The sequence below is a fragment of the Drosophila navojoa genome, chromosome X (assembly GCF_054131105.1).
Source record: "Drosophila navojoa isolate 15081-1374.11 chromosome X, UAZ_NAV_1.0, whole genome shotgun sequence".
NCBI classification, from domain to species: Eukaryota; Metazoa; Arthropoda; class Insecta; order Diptera; family Drosophilidae; genus Drosophila; species Drosophila navojoa.
Window position 1 is genome coordinate 18380307 of NC_142895.1, and position 24004 is coordinate 18404310.

The 24004-nt window shown below is 38.9% G+C and overlaps 1 protein-coding gene across 1 annotated transcript in view; it reads left to right on the forward strand.

The window, feature by feature from the left end:
* Nucleotides 1–1146: 1146 nt before the first annotated feature.
* LOC108657390 (uncharacterized) overlaps nucleotides 1147–24004 on the forward strand; it is a 105070-nt gene continuing 82212 nt past the window's right edge. Inside the window, exon 1 of the mRNA XM_089263555.1 lies at nucleotides 1147–2086. The gene's annotated coding sequence lies outside the window, so the exon portion shown is untranslated. The remainder of the gene's footprint in view (nucleotides 2087–24004) is intronic.

Here is a 24004-nt window from a genome sequence, read left to right on the forward strand (position 1 = left end):
GACAGCAGCGGCAATAGCAACAACAACTATTAATTACACAATATCTACATATACATACACATATCTATGTACATATACATACATATATAGAGAGTCAGAGCCCCTGCACTCTGTCGTACTCACATTGTCTATGTCTATTCAAACGCTCAAAGTCAAGTGCAAAACAAAATCATGCGACATCGACGCGACTCATTAAAATGCTGAGTAAACGCGCCGAGCTACGCGCCCCGAGCGGATCATTAAACTTAAAAAAAAAAAAAGGTAAAACAAATGCGATACATACATATCTCCATCTTGCTCGCACTCGCTCGCTGTTGTTTGGTGCGCCGGCGCACCTGCGGCCAAGTTAAATAATGAATTTAGCTAAGATTGCAACTTAACTAAATTAATTATCAGCTCTGGTTGGCTACGCACTATATTGAAATCTATGTACATATATCATTTCGCATCGGCTCCCATGTAATTGTTTGGCGAGCGAGCGAGCGAACGAACATGTGTGCCGACCGTTAGGATGCCAGCGAACATGTTGCTGTAAACACCTGTTACTTTACAGGCCAAACATGTTGCATGCCGATGACAACAGACAGTGACATGCGCGCATGCGTGTTTCAATAATTTGTGCGTTGCACGGTGGAATTGGATGCTCAGAATTACAACGATTACTGCACACACATCCGGCATGTACTTGAGTTACCCATTTATTTGTGGGAATTAATTGCCGTATGAATGCTCATTCAGTGGCTTGTTATCTAGGTATTGTTATGGCTACTGCATCAAATTACTGAAAATAATTGTATAGAAACAATGCGCATTAAAGTCACACTAGATAAGATATCTGTATTTAGACACAATTATTATTAAAATGATTATCTTTATTTGTAGAATTTTAATTAAAAGCAGACAGGCAAATAAACACTTTTAAACATAGCCGCTTTTTATCAGCTACGAAGAAAATCTCTATTTTTATATATCTAATTAAATTCAATTGAATTGTCAAGCAGCATGATTGCTCGGTTCCGTTTCGTGGCTGTGCGCGCCACTGTGCAGAATCGGCCAGCAACATGTTGCGACAACAGCGCTGTTAAGCCCAGCCAGTTCGGTTAACAGCGCGTCGTCAACCTCACGAATGTCTGTTAGAGTGCGAAGTTAGTCTTTTGCCGGCATTCAAAGCGAACGCGTGCGTTACATGTTCGTCGCCGTCGCTGTTAGCTGTTTTTTTGTAAAACGGTGCAAAGTTTGCGTAAATATTTTCTTGTTAGCTTGGCGCGCGTGATAGATTCTAGGCGCTAACGGTTAACACTATTGTTGGTTTGTTCTGATTACCGAGTTGCCCAAATAAAAGCATCATTCAATTGTCTTAACATTGTTGGCGGTCCGCGTGGCCCGCAGGACAAATACCAACAACAACAGCAACACATTTGTGTTAGTTTTTTTTCGTGTGTGAATTTTTTTTTTTTTTTTTTGTTTATCTTGGTTTATTTGGCGATCGAAACGCAGTGTTTAATATATGAAAATATAGCTTCAAGTGTATTTGTTGCTATTTTCGCCACACGTGAAGTGCTACACACACACGCACGCACATACGTCGTACATGTTTGCATGTGTGTATATAGTGTAAAAGGAAAACCTAAAGAAGCAGCAAAAACAAATTTTTGATGTACAAGCAAATAAGAAGAAATACCAAGTCGAAAGAAATTTAAAACCGGATTCAATACAACAACAACAACAACGAGAAGAAGAACGACAACAACAACAAAAATAATAACAGCAGCAGTCACAGCTACAGCAGCCGCCGCCGATACAACAAAAACAAATTTAGTTTTCTTCTCATTCTGCTGTTGTTGCTGTGCGTAGCAGCGCTGTCGAAGTCGACGTCGGCGTCTATCCTCTCAGCAGCCTCTGAACACAGCTGCTGCTCCGTTGGACTGTGTGGGCTTTGTTGTTGTCGTCGCTGCTCCCGCTGCTGCTGTTAAAAGGCGGCAGAGCAAGCGCAACAGGAGCAGCCACGTTGCGGCGCGCCGATCGCTGTGCAAGAATTAGAAGCAGCAGAGGCTGAGACACACACCATCAAAGTCGCAAGCAGAAGGTGAGTGCAGTCCAGTGGACTGAGTCCACACACACACACACGCACACGCACATGCACATGCTCTCCTCACACACACGCCTGCAAGCATGTGCAAATGTTTGCTGTTGTTGTTCTGTTAGTTTATGTGGGCAGCAACAAAACGGTCACAGGCCGCCAGCGAACAGAGTGTGTGAGGGAGAGCAAGCGAGCCAGAGAGAACAGAATCAAGAAAAGGAGACGCCGATGACAGCGTGCAAATGTTAATTCTCTTGAATGAATAACTGAGCGGAAACTATTCTCAATTTAAGAACAAAGTCTTCTTGTAATATCCGAGGCTTACATACATACATATATACATACACGTGTATATATAGGAAAAAGTGAATAAGTGAATGTGATTGATAAGCGATCAATTGATATAAAGTGTAAATAAATAAGGCAATTCTTGCATTTTTGCTGATCTTCGCTTGGAATGAAAGTGGAATAAATGAGAAGTGTTTGCATTAAATTTTGTGCTTCTTCTTGAGCATTATTCACTAAGTAAGAAATGGGGCATATTGGCTTCTGGTAGGTTTATAAAATCGCAAATACTTTGGCCTTAAATTAACGATCTAAATGGAGTTAAAGGCTAGATTTTGCTTTGTTTTTAGCCATTTATTAGCTGAAAACGGGCATTGCGAAAACCTATAAAGTGCCCCCAGTGCAAAGCGTAGCTAGAGACGGACGAGCATATTCATTCATAAGTGTAAATCAATGCAAATATCGGTCAACATATGCATATGCATATGCATATACATATGTATGTATGTGTGTATGTATATTTGTATGTTGTCAGGTGTCCGACATACAGCGCTGGCGCCATTAAAATTGCTGGCATAATGAGCTAAAAAGCTAAAAAAGCCAACCCATCTAAGTACTCTATATATGTGTGTGTACATATGTGTATGTACATATATGTATATATGTATTTATGTACATATGTAAATATAGAAATCTACCTATGATTTGTTGGCATTACACTCTTTACACACTTTTGTTTGTTTGTTTATTTTTTATTTGATTTTTTTTTGTCTTTGGTTTCTTCTTTGCTTTCAATTCATATTTAAATATTTACATATATATATGTATGTATGTATGCATGTAGTATATATATTTATATATATTATACTCTCTGCCCTTTTGTTTGCAACGTCGAATTGAGTTTTCGAAAGGGTCGCGGTAATATGGAGTAATCGAATTAACTGCAAATGCGAGTAGATTTACATACATATACATACATGCAAAACTCTGAGAGCTAATTCACGGATTCAGTCATCGGTCAAGTCAATTAGAAGAGAGCTAAAGCTACAGGTTTTGAGGCTGAGCAGTGTTGGTAAACTCTCTCAGCAGATCCCCAATCAATCAGTTAAACATTGATGTAGAATATATAGTATAGCTTGTAATACATATGTATATACATACATATATGTACAATACATATGAATGTATGTAAGAGTTTCTTGCTGGCATCGCAGTCTAAAAGAGCCGCTAATTCAATTAGCACTCAGCGAAGGCTGTGCGGGGCCCGAACGGGGGAACATTCAACGATAAATTGGATTAATGCAGATATAAAGAGAGCAGCAGCAGCAAAGTGGGGGGTCAGACGTAGATGGAGAAGAAGAGGGGAGCAAATAGAAACGTTGTAATAGCATTTTGTTAGCGTTTTAATGAAACAAATTTCTAACATTCGCTCACACAAATGCAAATGCCAATAGATTCCAATATATACATACGAGCAGAGACTGTAGATACAGTGAAATCTACGGCGGAGAGAGGGCGAGAGGGGTGGGGAGGCAGAGAGGTAACTGAACCAGTAAAAGTTGCAACTCTTTCATTGTTTTTTATTTTTTTTATAGCTTCATCTTGACCAAAAAATGAACATTAAAAATAATTTTTTGAAAACTATAAACAATTGACTCAGACTTGGCCCTAAATTATATGAAAAATGTATTGTATATCTAAAAAAAAAAAATAAATAAATAATTTAAAAATATTACCAAAATTTTATATATAATTAAATATTATATATTATATTATTATGTGCAAAATATTAAATTTCTATTAACAAACATGCTTTAAAAGCAAATCTCTTTCTAACAATATATTTCTATATGCCCTAAGGCGAACTCTTCTTCTTAATTTGTATGCTTTTAGACATGAAATTTTCTATTGTTAATGTGCTTTTCATGGAAATTCATATTTTTAATCGCCTCAAGAATGCAAACAGAGACTTTTTACACAACAAAAGAATTAGCAAGATGAACAAAAATTACAAATTGCCTGCTTAAAGTTGATGTTTGGCCTGGAGAGATGCATGCTAGCCGCGTTGCATTCACACACACACACAGACACACACACTCAATGCTAATTGGAAATGCATTTAATTCTAATTTAGCTGTCTTCTTCTAACTCTCTCTCTCTCTCTCTCTCTCTCTCTTTCGCTCTGCTAGTTATGGTTGCTAGAACCAGGTCAAATGGACAATTCCATAATCAAATTACTAATAATTGACGCGTTTTGTTTTGTTTTTCTTTTTTTTTGTACTCTATTTTTATTATGTTTTCTTTGTTAGGTTTTTTTTTTTTTTTTATTGATTTCTGTTTTATCCTTTTCCTTCACTTGTTCCGCTGTCATGCATGGAATTGTTTTGCCAATTTGTTAACTCTTAACCATTTAATACTAGTTTGAAACAAGACTATGGTTTCACTTAATTTTTATAAGACTTGAAAAAATTGAGCTCCCGAAATCTGTTCTTCCATAAAATAATTTCAATCAGACTTAATTAGTAAGACAATATTTTTACATAATTCCATACAGCTTAATAAATTTTTCCTTAAGCTTGTAATTATAGAGCTTCAAATATCTATTGATATTTATTGATTTATTAATATCAACAACTATAATTATCTAGTTTTTTGTGTGTTAACAATATCAATTGTTATTAAGTTATTAGCTCAAAAACTATTTTGTTAATTGCTTGTGCTATATATATTTTTATGTGTATTATTATAAATGATAATTGCAAAGAAAAAAAAAATATTCGCTTCATTATTATATATTATAATTCTTTAATCTGATTATTTAAAATAATAAATTTGAAAGAAAAAAAATATAATAATGATTAATGTGGTAAACTAAAAAAAATATTAAATATCATTTATCTTAATTATAAAATAAATGTTTTCCTAATTATTTAAATTGTTCGTTTTATAATTATTTGACCTTAATTAGTATAAATAATAAATTTAACAACAATTTTAGCATAATTATTATGAATGATAAATTTACACAAGTATTTTTTTATCTTTCTTATTAAAAATAAAAACAAAAATTTCTATATATAAAGCAAATAAAACTATCAAATTTCGATCAAATTTTTTGCCACAGCCAAAGTCTTATGCAATCCGCTCATCAATTGCTTCACTTTCAACACTGTTAATTTGAATTGCGAAAAAGAAAGTGAAAATCGCGCATATGCACAAAAAATTAATGAATATATAATATTTATATATATATATATAGATAGAGATATAGAAATGTATATGTCCATGTCTATTTATATTTGTAAATATTTATAAAACTGAAAGCCAAACCCAAGCCGCATAATCAGCATCAAATTTAACTCTGACTCGAACACACACACACACACACACACACACAACACGAACATGGAACATCAGCCGCATTGTGCGTCCAGCACTCCCTCGTGTAAACTAATTAAATTGAAGACCTGGCAAATATCATTGATGTATTTTAAAAGATTGATTAATGTGTTTATGGCCAGCGAGCTGCGGAGGCCTTTGGATATCTCCATTTCGATGCGATAGCAGCACATGCCTCTAATGAGTGGAGTCGAGTCATTCGATACATTCGCCTCGTTCATTCACGTGGCTCTGACTCCGGCCGCTTTTATGATTTATTGTCAATTTTCGGGCCAATGCATTGTACTCCCTATCGCTCTCTCTCTCTCTATCTCTCTCTCCCTTTCTCTCTCTCTAGCTTTTGGATTATGTTTCATGATTTCTTTCATCATTTTGACACTTCTGTGTTTGTTTTGTAAAACTGCAGTTTGGCAATCCGGAAACAATGAGCCACAAAATATATATACGTATATATGTATATTTTTGTATATACGTATGTATGTATATTATTTGTTGCTTGAGCATACAATAGTTGAAGTTTATTTGATTTCTTTCTGCTATTTATAATTTATTGTGTGCCTATGAAATATTTTTATATCATTTGCTTATAAAAACATATATATATATACATTTCCTTTAATGAGCATATGATTTATAATTACTTAAAATTATTATATGTAATTACATACAAGTAGTTTCGACAAGTTGTTAAACTTGTTAGTAAAAGTACTTTAAAAATATAATTAAATGGATTTTTTGTAATTGATTATTAAAGCTTACTTAACACTAAATTTATAGTTTTCTATTGTTTCCTTCCAATAAATGTTAAACTAGAAAGATGATAAACTTGATAGCTTTTTCCTCTCCTCTTTTTTCGCCACAATCTTTTCATTTCTTCTCTTTTGACTGTAGTGAACTTTTTGGCACCTCGAAATTCGTAGAGTTCTTATCATTGGATCTTTTAAAGATCAGCTATGCTCAACACTTCATGCCTAATCGTGTGAGCTTAACATGCTCAGTTCTAATTCCCAGACCCCCAATGCAAAGCTGAATAAAAAAAAAAAAAAAATCTTGGCAACCGCAAAACCCAAATTACGAGCAAAAGACAAAAAAGAGAGAAAAATAAAACATTTTCTTTGGCTGATTTGTTGTAAAATGTGCCTATTATCATTTTTGGCTGTTTCATTTTCTTAGCGCTTTTTCAATTGTCTGCCATTGCATGGCTTTGTTTTTTTTTGTTTTTTCATCGCCTTTGGTTCGGTTTGGCTCTGCATTATTTTATATTTAGCTGGCTGCTTCTTGGGTCTCTGGGTTTTTGCCCGCTTCTTTCTTTCGAGCAGCGCACGAAACGCATTTGCCGCAAGAAATCACAAACAGCATTCAGAGTAGGCAAAATGAATGCATGGCGTTTCGTGTGGCACGATCTGAGATGTGGAAGTGGAATGTGAAGCTGCGAGGCGCGTTTTATATATAGCATTGCAATTCGGTGTCGGGCAATTGTGGCATTCAAAGAGCCAAGCATCGACATCGATATGCATCTAAGTGGGTTATACTTATCGATAGCAAGCAAATGCTTGCACTTAACGATCTATTTTGAAATTGACTAGCGCTCAAGCAGATAAACTCTTGATACTTTCCGTATGAATTGGCATACTGTACATCAGATATGTATAATTGATATAGTTTGTGGTAAGCATGTTATCGATTGTTATCGAATTCTATACAGCTCCAATTGAGGTAAGCCACAAATACAGGAGATATATAAAAAGGATATATACAACATCTTGAAACATTCTTTTTGAGTTGACTTAATGTTATCGAAAGTTATCGAATGCTACGCAGCTCAATGGTGAAGTAAGCCTCAAATACACAACACATATAAAAGTAATTTATATATAAATGTCCACCCAACATTTCATTTCGCTAAACAAGTCAGCCGATAAGTCCAAGAATACCTCCCGATAACTTATCGAAACAAGTTTCAACTACGCCGTATTGTTCCACGCGCAGACTGGACAAACTTTTTGCTCTTCATTTTACTTTTTTTGCTCGCAGCTGTCGCCAACTCTTTTCTGATGCGATTTGAAGTCTTTTTGCCGCCAGCAACCCCGCTTAGTTTTTGCGAAACAGATGGGCAACATGTGTGGGGAGCACGAAGGAGTCGCCACACGTGACAAGTGAGAGCAACTGAACAGAGGCGTGTGTGTGTTGTCCCCTTCTTGTGGCAGCAGTCCAAGCTGCGAACTGCAAGCGCTGGAGGGCTGCAAATGTGACACGTTATACCCTGTACTTAAGGTGGGGAGAGTATATTGAGATTTGGACTAACTTGAAGCGATGTGAGAGCGCTTAAGCGAAATCCTAAGGCTAGTAGTACTACTGATGTCCTGTATTCATGGATAACGTCTGGGTGGGTAGGGAGAAGAGCCTAGCCTAATGGATGGCTCTATTAATTCGTGTGAGATATGTATACTTTTTATAGAGGATAACTGTTTGAATGATTGTTATAAGCATTCATAAACAAAAAAGGTATACCCATTTACTGGTTTCTTAAAGGGGTAGTTTGCTTCATATCATATGAAACTGAAATATGAGAATGCTGAGAAAAGAATTCTGCATGCGAAATGAAGGACAAGATCGAGAGTGGAAGGAAGATCGGGAGAGAGAGAAAGAGGCGGATAGAGAGAGGGAGAGAAAAAGAGAGACAGAGAGAGAGACAGAGAGAGAGAGAGGGAGAGAAAAAGAGACAGACACAGAGAGAGAGAGAGAGAGAGAGAGAGAGAGAGAGAGAGAGAAAGAGGGCGAAAGAGAGAGAGAGAGAGGCGGAGATATATGAAAAAGGAGAACCAAACGAGTGAAAGTAAAAGCCAGAGAGACAGAGAGATTGCGAGCTATTAAGACAGAGGGAGGCAGGGAGAAAAATCGGGAATGAGATCGAGAGTATGATGGATAGATAATCTCACTTTCTATAAATTATTCTATTCCCACTCAGTAAACACCTGCTCAACCTCTTTTACAGGGTATCAGGCAGTCGGTTAGCTGCTACAGCTTGGTGCTCACTTGCTTCTATTTGTGTAATTAAAATAATAATAATAATAATAATAATGCGACGCCGTCTGAGGTGGGGACGTCTGCACGTGTGCGTCTCGAGTGGACGCACCAGCCGAAGTGTGTGCGGTGGAGCTGGCTGTGGGGCTGGGCAGAGGTGTGAACAATTTGGTGGCACATGTGTGTGTGCGCATTGTAGTTGTTGTTGCTGTTGCTGTTGCTATTGTTGTTTGTTTGTTGTTGATGGGATTGTTTTTTCGCTTTGTTTGCTCGTGCATTTGACTTTAGTCGCTGTGCTTTGGCGTTTGTTCTACTTGTTTTCTTGTTGGCATTTGGAGTGCACACGGCATGGCACTAGTATGTGTGCGTGTGTGTGTGTGTGTGTGTGTGTGTGTGACTTGTTGGTTTTTTATTTCGATTTTGGAGGCAGCTCCACAGTTAAATTTATGGTAAATGCATTCCAAGAACTGTCAAGCGGAACCAGGAAAAACCGATCTTCAAACAGCACAGAACAAACAGAGCTGCAAGACGTTGCTAATGGAAATCTATTTGAGTTCTATTGATATGTTGAGCTGGGGCTAATCATGAGCTAATCCTTTGTGTATCGGGGCATTGAGCTGTGAATGGTATAAAGTTTTGTATTTATAGATAGATTTATAAAGATGATCTTTTCCTTTGGTTTGTCAGCTGTGGAATTTATATTATTCATGGCGAGATTTCTAAGGAAATTCCACTTGCCTTCAAGCTGGTTTTCTTCATTTAAATTGAAATACCTACCACACTCTATAATATTACAATTTAAATAACAAAAGCTAATGGCACTAGTGAATTATTGAATCTTTTCTGCTCAGTTATTTATACATAGGCACACATAGAATGTGCAAACCTTTAATTTATAGACCATATTATCTCTGCTTACTATTACTCGAAAGCCAGACAAAAACCATTCACAATGGTAGTCCCTAAATCATAAGCCAGACGGAGCCACGCAACGCTGTCAATTCTATATTGATGGGCTTTGGCGTCTGCGAAAAGTGAATTTGCATGATTGAAAGGCCACAGATCCAAGTGAAGTCACAGACAGCCCAAGAAATCAAGCAAAAAAAAAAACACAAAAATGGCAAAGACAACCGGTTTTTTTTTTTTTTATATATGTTGTTGCTGTTGATGTTGCCTATGTTGTATGCCTTTAACAAATTCCTGCAGCAGCTGAACTGAAACTCTCAAAAAAGAAAAGAGCAGAGAGAGAGAGAGAGAGAGAGAGAAAAAGACGTAAAGAAAATACTAAATTTGTGGCTGTGCGGCAGCCAAGCAGCAAACATACAACGTGCAACAACCACAGAGCAGCAGCAACAACAAAGCCAGGCGACGCATGTTTTGGCCGAGAGACAAACGCAACGGCAGCAACATCATTATCATCATGTTAAGTTGAACGAGTTATGTGCGCAGCCTGGGGCATGCCTCATCCTCATCATCGCCATCAAGCAGCGTCATTATCGTTGTCAGCCTGTGTGTGTGTGTGTGTGTGTGTGTGTGTGTGTGTGTGATGTTAATGAGGAGCACTCTTGAATTAATTCTCTGCTTCGCTGTTGTTATTGCTGTTGTACAGCTCCCGGGCCATGTGGCATGTCTCTCTAAAGAGAGAGGGACAGAGAGAGAGGGAGAGAGGGGGTGGTCTTGTAAAAAGGAAACTGCAGCTGCAAAACTCTTGGCATAATATTATGCCTCATGTACTTGGCAAATCTCGATTTTCAGCCAGAATTCAGCCAGTTGCATCGATAATCGATTGCCAGTTTTCAGGGTCAGCTGAAAGAGGAAAATATCGGAAAATCGAACAGCAAGCAAAAAGATTTCTCCTTAGAAATGTGCAAGAGCAAGAAGCAAAGAGCAGAAACTAGATGACTAAGCCATACTCTAATCCGATCATGATATTTTATATAATACAAATTTAGTACAATATTCAAAGTCGTTTTATGAAAAGCAAAGATGATAATCGCGCTTCAGTTTAAAAACAAAAATACAGGAAAATCGAATACGAGAAATAGGGAAAGATTTTACCTTGGAAACAAATTAGTTAACTAAGTTATACTCCACAGTGATAATAATATTATTATGTGTTTTACATTTTAGTATCAAATTTTGTTATATTTATATTTTATATTAGAAAAAGTTTCACATTTGAAATGTGGGTAATAAAACATTTGATAGTTTTTCTTGGCTTTTCTCTCTAATTGTGTGAGCAGAAGTGTATAAGGCAACCACAAGAGCACCTACAACACACACACACACAAACATTCTCTCTCCCTCTCTCTTTCTCCACTAGCTGCACAGCTCAGAGCCGGTCTGAGACGCGTTCGCATTCCCACTACCCAAACCCATTTCCATTTTCATGCCCATTTCCCGTCTTGTCTGCGGTTCGAGTTGCCTGCGCATGAGTAGCCGACTGAGCTGCATATATGTATACATAGATAATACTATATATATATATATATGCATGTGTGTGTGTGTATCTAGAACAGGTACCAGATGAGTTGCTGTGGCAATTTCTGTTGTTGTTGCTGCTGCTGCGGTTGGCAGGAGAAGTTGGAGTCGGCGCTGTGGCTATTTCTTTTCCTGTTTTGTTCCTGCTAGCTGGATGCTGTCTCGTGTGTGTGTGTGTGTGTGTGTGTGTGTGCTGCATAGGTTTTGCGGTTGCATGCTAGCATTATGAGCAGTGCAAAGAGTGAGTGAGAAAGAGAGAGAGAGAGAGAGAGAGAGAGAGAGAGAGAGGTTTTTGGCACATTTTACTGCCAGACAAGCTGCCTAGAGTGAAAGAGAGGCAACCTGACCTATGACCAGAACTGCTCCATGGGTTTTCCAGCTTATGCTAAAAAAGAAAAAATAACTATCAGATATGACTTAATGCCCTGGCCTAAGCCAGGCTGCAGTAAAAAGAAATCTTGGCCTAATCAATGGAATCCGATTTAATTCCCTCAGAGAAAAGAAACAAATCAGTTTTAGCTGCTTTTATGTTGGCAGTAAAACAAATAAGAATTGATCTGAAGTATTTTTCAAATGTATAACTGAATTGCTTTTTTGATTAAGTTTCATTAATTGGAGAGTTAAGAGATGTTTTTAAGATCCATTAATATTTGACGCTTTCTAATTATTCAGCAATTTACAATGATTAATTGAAACTCAATTTACTGACTTGTGGATTTCACTGTTTAATGATTTAGATCTGGACAGTTTTTAGGAATATTTTCAATCTCATTATTCGTTAATAAATATTAAATAAAAGATTGATATATATATATTTTCTATATGTTCAGTTCCATCCCGCTTCATGCTAATCTTCCCATGGTATTCCAATCAATTTCCAACTATTTCCAGTTGCTCTTCTGTTCTGTTCTGTTCTTGTCTTGATCGTGGGTGCTTTAAGTGATTTTTATGGACCTTTTAAAGCTGTTGCCGTCGATCCATCTAGCCGAAGCACTCAAAAAAAACAAAAAAAAGCAGAAGAAGCAAAAAATATCTAAGCAAAACGAAAAAATAAAGGAAAATGAAAAAAAGCCATTGGAAGGCAAATTGCCAAAAAGCTTTTTGCGACGCGCTTTTGTTGTTGTTGCTGTTGCTGTTGTTGTTGTTGCTGCTGTTGCTGCTGCTCCAGCATCAGTCGCTTCAAGTGCAACAGCAGCAGCAACAGCCGCCTCCTGCCTGTCAATGCGACACGTTGCCCCGGCCCCGCCCACTTATGCGCGGGCTGCAGCCCACCCAGTTTTATGCAAATCTACGTGAAAATATTCAAAATATTTCTTCTCCTCGTTTTTTTTTCGCTTCTTGTTGCTGCTGTTGTTGTTGCTGTTGTATTTTTCGTTCGCTTTGCGCCTCACTTCGTTGTTGCTTTCAATTTCATGGCACTCTTTGTGGGGTGGAGGAGGGGCGCACAGTTTCGTTGCTGCCGAGACAACAGCTTCCAGCGCTGCAGTCGCCCCCCAAGCGCCCTTCCTCCCCCATCGTACCCATCGCAGCTCTCGATGCTGCTGCTGCTGCTGCTGCGGCAATTCATCGCTGGCGACATTTTTCGATTATTGCGCATACTTTCGCCTCGTCGCTTATTTCGTGTTTGGTTTTGGGCTCAAAATTTGTCAACGCCTGAAAAATGCAGCGACAAGAGGAGCGGTCGCCGCCCCCAACACTGGCACGCCCGCGCCAGCAGCTTTTGCACGCGAATAAAAAGAGAAGCAACTGAGGCAGCACCACTAGCAGCAGAAGAAGAAGAAGAAGAAGCACGAAGAAGAGGCAGCAGAAGCAGATTATATTGACAGCGTCGACGTCATCAGCGTCGTGGTTGCTGGCTGGCTTTTGTTTATGCTGCGCCGTCTGCACCGCTGATGGGGTGGGGCGAAGTGGGGGGAGCTCGTGTGTCACTGGAGCTGCGATTCAGTCTGGGCGGCCTTTTGTGCAATGAAGCAAAACGGTTGACGCTTTTTTGTTCGCTTCTCTTTGCGCGCTGTTTCGTTTGTTTCTTCTCTGAAATTCATTCCTGAAGCGAACACCACCCCCTCCCCGAGCACACACACAACGCACACCCCGTTTGAGGTGCCCGCCCCGCAGGCAGCAATGCAACACTGCACCCATGCTGGCCATTCTGTTGCTGACAGCGTCTTTATAAAGTTTCAGGCAGTTGCCTTATTTACTCGGCCCGCTCACAGCTTTTGTGCCAACGACAATTTCATAGCCATCGATTTATAGCTGTAAAATGCAATGAGTCTCATATACTACTGCTCCGAGTACTTCCTTTACGTCAAATTCGAGTGAAATCTGTTCGAGTGTGCGAGCAAAGCGAGATTCTTCAGCGTTTTGACTTGAGCAGCGATCGTGCGATCGTGTCATCACTTCAAAAACTATAAAAAATGAAAAAAGAAAGAAAGAAAATAATAATAATAGACGAAATCATCTAGTTTCTCGAGCTGTTAGCTGATACCACGATCATGCCGCAATCACAAAAGGCATCGGAAATTTGAAGAAATCATCGACAATCTGTGAAAATCCCATAAGCTTAGAGTAGGTTGCAGCAGAGCTAACGGGGCACTGCTTACATATTTTGCCTTAGATCTCCATGTGGATCTCTGTAGATCAGTGACCCATAGCTGGCGCTGAATTATATTCAATTATTTTGTATAAATATTTTTGATGAGCCAAAAGCACTGATATATCAAGGTCTTTGAATAACATTTAAGGTCCATAAGTGGCAGCTGGAATACTTGAGAGTTGTTCGCAGTTGAGATCAGTGAGCATGGATCTGCGAAGATCTAAGAAAGAGAAATGTTAAAGAGGTCATCTAGTTATTCGAGCTGATATCCGAAGAGTTCATCGGCATCACCAAGCCAACAGTTACAAGATCAGTCACATAAGCTCCAAGTAGGTTGAACAAGAGACAAATAATACAAATTTGTTTAGTTATTTCTCTGTTGGATCAGTGATCCGCAAATGTGGCTGGATTATATTTGAATTGTCAATCGAAATTCCAATTTTCAAGGTCTTTGGATAGCAATTGAAGTCTATAGCTGGCAGCTGGACTACTTCAAAGCCGTTTGCAGCGGAGATTACGGCTTACATACAGTATATATGTATCTATGCTGATCAGTTGGATCAGTGAAGATCACATGTAATCGTTGCTTTAAGCAACAATGTAAACCTAACAACGACAAGTCGGGCCTGTTGCCACAGCGCTGCATTGCAGCTGCATGCCTCAAGTGTCGATCACTGATCGATCCGAACAGCTTTGGTTGGACTCGTGCATCAAGAGGATTGCGCGATCATTGAAATCACCAACGATCAGCATGTAGCATCAGCATCTGTTAAGTTTTAACACTTGAAAGCCAAGGCATATATACCATATATATATATATATATATATATATATATATATATATATATATATATATATATATATATACATACATCTATATATATATTTTAGATACATATCACGTAGGCATTGACCTCAAACTCCAAATATTTCATAGATGGCAGGCAGGCAGGCCAATTGCCCAATTACGAGCGATGAATGTGGTGCGCACGATGCACGAGCCACCCAATTGGTGGATGAGTTGTTAGTTGCTTATGATTTGTTGTTGGCTTATTTGTTGTTTGTATTTTGGTTGGCTTTAATATTCGGTTTTGTTTTATTTGGAGGGCTTAATTAACGCACGACCCCAAGGCCTGCCTGGCCAAATTTCATATATGTGTTTTTGTGCTCTGACCCGTGCGATAGGCCAGAAACGTATCTGTAGCAGCGATTAAGCCAAAAACTGAATGCGCAGGGCCAGTGGATGCCCAAGATACATATATCCAACTTATAGATATACGTACGTATGTATGTTTGTATATTATGTTGAGCGTTGCACAAGCGGCGGCTACATTAACGTAATCATCGCGATGATGATGAACAGCAACAACAATCACAATAACTTTATCATCAGTATCTTCATCGGCAACCACAACAACAACAACAACAACAACATCATCTTCATCTTCATCTAGTTCATTTTCTTCGACCACATTTCGCAGTCATAAAAGAAACTTTTACTTTTTCGTTGCAAATAATGCAAAATAATTGGAGGAGCAAACAATGCAGAGAGCTCTTGTCTGTTGTTGCTGTTGCTGCTGCTGTTGTTAGCTGTTGTGTTGCCATTGTTGTTGCTGTTGTAGGCACGACCCAAAACGTTTAATTTGCGGCCAACAACAACAACAACAACAGCAACAACGAAGCAACTCCAATTGCCAATTCGATTTCTGCAATGTAAAATTGTAAACAAACCAACCGCAACGAGCAGCCAATGCAAAACATCTTCACCGACGCCAACTCCAACTCCGACTCCGAATTCAACTCCTAATCATGCTCGCCTCTTCTGGCAGAGCGCTGCACAATCCTCGCACAACTCATTAGCCAGAGCAGCAAAGAGGCAACAAGCGGCGTCGCTGCGGCAACGAAGACGCTGAGGCCGTGCGGCTCAGTCGGGGCACTCCTCTATGGCTTGGCTCTGCCGCACGTTTTGGGCCGCGTTGCAAGTTAGCGCTCCTGCCGGCGAAATGTCAAAGTGACAAGCTTTTTATTTGCACAACATGGCTGAGAGCGGGGCAAGGGGCCAGCCAATATGGCTGGGTTGGGGCGCTCGGTAGAGGTGAGCCGCATAAATGGCAGGGCCCGCCGCCATGGCTGAGACTGCGGCTACTACGTAATTTAAAGAGACAGAGGCGGCAACCTTGCCAGTTCAGGAAACAATTCGCATACAATTATCGATGTGTGGGAAAAGACTGTGAATCGATAAACAAGACAATTTGAGGAAATATACTAATAACAATGTTTAGCTGCTCAGTTTTGCATGAACGTCAATATCGAAATGTGAAAAAAAAATGTAAAACGAATTTTATAATATGAAGAAGTAAACATTCAAGTTCGATTGACGATAGGGCAGCTACACTGCGATAAATATTATATTTGAGTAAGCTATCGATAGGCGCAGATATGTTTAGAGATGTTCTAAGCCAGTATAGGCATCATAATCATCATCATCGGCATCATTATGAGCGCTTTATTACAAACCGATATATTATCGATTTTAAAATATTATATTATGAAGAGATATTCTTTTAAACAAAAGTATATATTTTATTTAAAGTAATATTTTTGAAACTTTTAAGTGATTGTACACAACTGTATCGGTTTTATTGTGCAGTTCGCAACAATCGATTATTAGCTATTTAATAAAAATAATTGAAAATTTAAGAATTATTAACCTAAATGTAGAATCCTACCCTCTGGTTGAGGAGGCAATGTATTCTTCAATAAAAATAAAAGCTAAACAAGCATTCGATAAATTATCGATCCCTACTTTGTGAATCGATCCAATTACAAAATGCCAAAGCCTTGCTCTTGCCGTACGCTCTAATTTGTTGACTTGCAACGATCAATTTGTAAAATGCCAAATTGCTAAGCAACAATCGAAACAATAGCAATAGCTATCGATAACTTTCATAACGAAAGATGGCAGCCGATAAGCTGAGGAAACTTGAAACCGTTTTCATAAAATGTGCTCCACTTGAAGCCACAATCTGATCCAATGCTCCCGTTATGCTATTCCGCTTTGCTAGCTGCTTGACCATCGCCCACTGCTCGAGGCGCAGCAGCAGCAACCGAAATATTTTTACTGCACAACAGCTAAGCGGCTTATCAGCTGCGGCAGCAGCAGCAGCAGCAGCAGCAGTGGCAGTGGCAGTGGCAGTGGGAGCAACTGCAGCCAAAAGGCAAACAGAGCGAACGAGTCAAATTGGGGCGATGCCAGTGGGCAGGGGGAAGGGAGGGAGGGGCACAGTGCCCACTGGGCAGCAAAAAAGAATGAAGCAAACGGCGCACAGCGAAAGGGGACGGCCAACATGCTTTTAACATTAATTTAACGTTTTGTATATGCCGCCAACAGCAACGAGAGCAAAGCGACCAGTGACAGCACTTTTTTTATTCTTTCCACTTTTCCCTCTCTCTCACTCTCGCTCTCGCTCTCACACTCACATTCTTCTTGTCTTGAGCGGCTGCAGCTGTATTTGGTATCTGTGTCTCGGCTGCGTGTAGCTACAAGATGTTTGTTTGCCCTGCTTATGAATAATTTGCATTGGACGTTTGTCAACGGCCACACAAAACACGGAGAAGCTGAGCCGTCGAGCTCGAAAGCCAAAAGCTAGGCCCATTTCCCCATTTTCAAGCCAAATACCCATCAAATGTGGTCCAACAATTGGGTATAATGTTGGGAAATTAGAGAAAAAAACTGTTAAAGTGGAGCTTACAGATTGCTTAGGGAATTTATTGTTAATGTAGCTCTTAATTTAAGTAAGGTGTTGCTAGGATAACTCGGAGAGCTCTGTGCGGCATCCGACTTGTAATAGGCGTGGGAACTTACATTCTGGAGCATCTGATTTAAAGCTAGATAAGAGATTATGAATAACATATAAGAGACTATCGCAAACACTTGTCGACATTTATTTTTAATTTCATAGACTTGTTTGCCGAGTATCTTCAGGTCGATCACTCTCAACTGGAGCAGTCTAACGTGTTCCATTTGCCATTCTCTTAGGCAGCGCCTCGGGTGTTTGGCTTCAATTTTATTCAGCTGCGGCTGCGTTTTGCGGCTAAGAATTTTGACATTTTGCAGTCAGTGTTGTTGCTGCTGCTGCTGCTGTTGTTGTTGTTGTTGTTGTTGTTGTATATGGGATTTTGGTTTTGATAAATCGCTTTGAAATTTATTTTCGCCCCCTCATCAGCTCGGTGAGTGAGCGAGTGAGCGAGCGAGAGAGTCGGTCCCGTTACCCAGTGTCGAGCTGGCCATTTGTCTAGCTAACAGCTTAGCGCCTGCCACGCCCACAGCCGAACAAATGCTGTTGCGATGTCAACCGGTTCAGAATCAGGTTGACTAAGTGTCCGGCATAGCCCACGCCATGAGTGAACTGAGCATAACAGAGCAGAGCAGAGCAGAACTCTGTTCGGCCGAAGCTTGTTTACAGTTATTCGTATCAGCGGCTCTCGATAAGGACAGCTGTGCTGGCCTCTAATTGTCCACACAGACATCAATTGAACGGCTCATAAATGGGGCATTTGTCTTACCCAACAGTTACATCATGATCTAAAAGGCAGCCGAGCGAGAGGCGCTGTCTACGCCTGCCTCTAGCCCAAACCCTAAGCTATCCTATTGGCATATCAACTAAATCGCCTACGCATGCTGCCTGACAACAGTAGATACAATATCTCAAAGATATTTTGCTCAAAGCCCGTGGCAAAAAAGAAATCAGTATCCATGCCGGGGAAAAAAAATAGAGCTTGAATATGTGCTAGAGTAAGGAATTTCAAATGCCCTAATAAATATTATATGTATATATAGAGGATGTTTAAGTGGGTATTTTGTATAATATTTATGTGAAAGCAAATACAATTATAGGGTGTATATATATATATTTGATATCTACTTTTAAGAATGAATATTTAAATATCTATGTGATATGATATGATACATATATACATAGAAATATTTTTGTATATATTATGTTATATTTATAAGAATGATTATTTAATTATCATATATGCCATATGATATGATACATAGGGCATATGGCATATTTCTAATATATATACATAGAAATATTTTTGTATATATTATGTTATATTTATAAGAATGAATGTTTAAATATGATATGATATGATATATATATGTAAATATTTTTGGCAAAGTTCTTGATTTACAGTTTCCTACTGAATTTCCTATATAGTGAATAATTTCTATTCCATTTATAGAGTAAATATAAAACTTTTATTAGATATATTTTATGATATTGATGAGACCTAGATTATATATATTTCTTGTATTTATGGGATATGTATAAATATTGTTAGGGAATCCTTCGCTCAACAACTTCGTGTTGAGCTTTGAGTATTATATGGTAATTCCCTTCGAAACTATGCCAAGCATTTAATAAACTGAAAAGGCAGTGTATCAGAAAATGAAATGCGAACAGAGGCAAAAGGCGCAAGACAATTTATAACAATTCCTTTTCATTTACATGAGCATAGACATCGAAATCAACTTGGACATGCTCGACGACGCCCTCAAGAAAATTTGCACTATTGAATACTTTGTAAGCGATTTTGGCAATAACAAATGCGTCGTCGGTCACTAGAGGGCCAATAACAAATTGGTTAGCTACTTACACACACACACACACAGGCACATAACATGTATTACACATATTACTACTATTATTTATTTTATTTATATATATATATATATTTATTTTTTTTTGGTATTATTATTATGGAAAATGTAAATGAATAATACTTGAAAATCGAACGCAGCTGCCGTCCCCACGGCACCCCAAGGCCAGCTATTGCCCATTGTGTGACCCTCATTCGGTCTCCGATGAACCAAAAAAATAACAAATACATATATACATATATATGAGTGAATGTGTATGTGTGTTTGTATAAAAAAGGACTGCGACTCAGCAGTCAAGAAGATAAACAGCTTTTGATTGCGTTTCGCTCTTGTTTCGTCGGAGCTCCCTGTCCCTCGCTCAGATTTCTTTTGCTTTTTGTGTTTTTAGGGTTCGGCGTATTCTTCTCCCTCTCTCCCTCACTCTCTCCCGTTATCGCTTGCCTTGTCGTTTAGAGATCGCCCCTTGTCATTGTAATTGCATAAGTGTAAAACGGTAAATAGAACTATATACAAGGCATTGGACGCCTGCGGTGAGAGCTGCGGGCAGCGGTCCAATATAAATACATATATAAATATGTGTATATGAGGGGTATTCCTATTACCCATTTCCTATGTGTATTTATTACTTCCTCTTCCTTTCTCACTTTCTTTTTTTTATATTTGCCTAGTCAATAATTGGCCTGTAATTGCGTGTAGCAATTAGTGATAAGGCTGGCTCAGTTTCTGGAGTGTTCTCTGATAAGCCGAAAGCATAACAAGATGGACTAGGCGCTACCCTTAACCCTGCAAAGGGGTAAAGGTCTCTAGAATTTCACATTGATTACACAGACGGACAGACATACGAACTAGTCTGTGTCGAATCAGCTTATCGTTCTGCCACGCCTATTTCTGGGCATCACATACAGTTGGCTAAGCCCGTTAGACCATGAAGTACCATTTTCAACGGGTTCAGGGCATATAAATTAGCTGTTGGCTATTTTGTCAATTCAATAATGAAGAGATGTTTCAATTCCATTTCATTCTCATTAATTTCACTCTCAATTGTGATATTATTAAGAGTGAAGTTAATGAAAATGAAATGAAATTGAAGCGTCTCTTAATTGTCTGCATTTTGCGAGTAGTCAAGAGTTAAAGAAGAGTCAAGCTAAATTACTAGACCTTTACTAATTGGCTATTAATACTTATGCATAAGACGGATGAGAGAGCAGAAAATCTGCATGGAAACTTAATTGTCTAACAGCTGAATATTTGGAATAGATCATTTATATAGGTACGTATAGATGCTTGATGTGAGATCAAAGAAGTCGAGGCGATAGTTTAGTAATATCTACTATGTCAATATAGAATCAATTCCTTATAAGAATTGAATAAATTAAATTAAATTAAATTATATTAATATAGACTCGAAAACGTCAGTCAATTTTAGAGTAGTACCAGGGCAGTTTATAAAAATATCATTTCGACGGATTTTAGCTGTTTTAGAGGACATTTGGCTATAATATATTACTGCTTATATAATACTTTCTAGTTTATTCTCTTAGTGTAAAGATTTGGTTAGATCTCATATATATATATATGTGCTAGTCTAGTCTAGCTTAGTCTAGTCTCGTTTGATCTACTAGACAGTAGTCGATTGTCTTGCCCAAATATCTCATATTCTCTGCCCACTTTATCTAGGTTGCCTGCCTAATCTTATATCAGCTGCGGTGACGTAGACTTAATTGAAGAGGAACCTAAGCGCCCCTGGTTTATTTAGTTGGTAATTTATTAGTATACATACTTATTTAGCATGTATATGTTAGCCAAAGCTATTGTTGCTGCTTCCCCTCTCCCTTCCCGTTCTCTGAATGAGCATGAATTTCGTACTCAAATCGCCCTTTGCAGCCCAGCGGATTTTAATGATTCACACACATGATATACACACATGTATGTATATACATATATATGTATATGTATGCATATAGATTATCGTCTATCATTTACTACATTGAAAACACCTCGATTTGTGCTGTGAATGAAATTGTTCAATATTTATTTATGAAAGCGCTATAAAAGCGCTTAGCAAGGTGTAATGAGAAGGCTTCACACACACACACACACACACACATGCCTGGGCCTAATTTCGTACACTCTCTGCTAATCAAGCGTTTATAAAGTGTATTAAACATAGATCTGTGCGAGTGCGTGCGTGTGTGTGTGTGTGTGCATATGTTATATATGGCACATAAATTGTTTATATGTTATCGCTTATCGCCTGCCACTTATCGGTTATCGCTCTGCTTCCTCAACCTCTTTCGAATCGTTGCCCAATTTCAATGATGAAAAATGAAAGTGGCGTTAATTTCAATCAGACACACATACATACATACATACATATGTATATATAGACTTGTAAATAGATATGTATATGCATTTATATACATATAAATGTGTTATTTATTAAACCTATTATTTGGTTGTTATTAGTTGCTCCCATTGTGGTTGTTGTTGTTGTTGTTGCTTTTAGCGGCACGCATTTGAAATGCCGTTAATATGGAGTTGTTATTGCTTTTTGCCAGTTGGCTGCTGAAAGCGTTCAGCAAGCAAATGCCGCCTAATCAATTTATCGCATCCATGCCACGCCCCCTTCCTGCCTCAATCGCCACGCGATGTGCAGTGGATTGCATTTGAAAGCGCTGTTAACCTCCGCTCACCTCCCCACACCACCCAGCAGCAGCCAGTTGCAGTTTTAATTAAGTGTTTAATTAATGATGACGATGATGATGATGATGATGATGATGCTGGGCATCGATGGCAATGTCGTTTGACCACGTGATGTGGGCACCCTGGACAGCCGACAAATGCCAATGAGTTTTGCATATGTGAGTGCAATGGGATTAACAGATGAGATCAGGCTGACCGCAGCTGCACTCTCTCTCTCTCTCTCCCTCTCTCTCTCTCCCTTTCTAACTGTCTGTCTGCCTGCATGCGTTGATTGACTCACATCCACTAAAACGCTCTTTAAATTTAAATCACAAATTGTGATTAGATTGCGAAATGTTCGCCGATTCGAGCAAATTCTGCGGCATATCAAAGTTTCTTCTTCTTCTAAATATTTTGAATTAACGGCGCTGTTATTAGAGTGTGATTAGATTTAATATTTGAGCTCGAAATTCGTGTTTATTGTAATGCAAATTTGTGCTCGAGTGAAAAGTAGATTTCTTGTTTTCGCACTCTCGTTAGCTTTTCCCTTGACCCGCTGGGAATTTCGTTTCGTTTCTTTTCTAGCTCTCTTTCATTTTGATGCTTTCGTTTTTCTTACTTGTTTTCTTCTTCTGTTTTTTGGCTGATTAGCGCACCTTTTGCCCGCTCATTGCGCTGTTCCCTTTCACCTTTCATCGGCGCTGTCTGCCTGCTCGCCTGTGCTAGCTGCTCGTCAACCTTGCTACACATTTTCGTCTTAATTTTCAGCTGCATTAAAAACAAATGCAATTTTCACTTTTCATACCTATACAGATATATATATATGTATGTATGTATATACGACTCACAAACGCCCATGGCTCAGTGGCTGCCAGACTGACTGACTGACTGACTGACTTGTAGTCAAATGTGTGTAACTGTGTGTGTGTGTGTGTGTGTGTGCAAGTGTGCGTTGTTTGCTTGCTTGTTTGTTTGCCTGTTTGCCTGTTTGTCTGTTTTTCGGCGCTGTTTGCTTTCTGTGCGCACGCTCCGCTTGCAAACATTGCGCATACGCCGCGTTGGCAAAAGTAAAATCAAAAGTCGCCATATGCTGCGTGTGTGTGTGTGTGTGTGTGTAAAAATTGTGAAAAGCGTATCTGGAGCAGAAAATGTAATGTGTCTGCGGCCCGCCGGCAAGCCAAACTGCGCTTCTTATCCACTGCCGCTGCCTCTGCCGCTGCCTCTGTCGCTGCTTTTATCTCAGCTTTACTTATTTATGTGCATAAACCTCCATTTAAATTATATTTCTTTGCTTTTCGCTTACGTTTTTAGTGCAATTAATTAATCTGCGCACAGCGCTCACGTGAAGACTTCAAAAGAGATTGAAAGACAGAGAGGGAGTGTGTAAGAGAGAGAGGGAGCAAGCTGGTCCACTACGATTTCGGCTCAAAGCTAAGAGTGATAAGAGTCCAGGCAGCGATACGCAAGTGGCTGCCGCGCCTTACGCTATGCAAATAGATAAGAATATTTATTGTTGTTGTTGCTGCTTTCTTATCAGCCAAGGTCGAGCAGAGCATCAAAAGCGATTTACGCACGGCCTGAATCAGCATTAAGGCTAGTTAATAGTTCTTCCAAAGCCGTCACATTAGACAAATGTTATAAGACCATAAATTTTGATCTAATCAATATTATCAGTTTATCATTGGCACGCCCATTTGTCTGGAGTTTCTTTCCATGATTACCCCATAAAAAACTATTAGTCAAAATTGTGGGAAATCATTTGTTAAGTTCATTTTCTATAATTTGTTGTTCA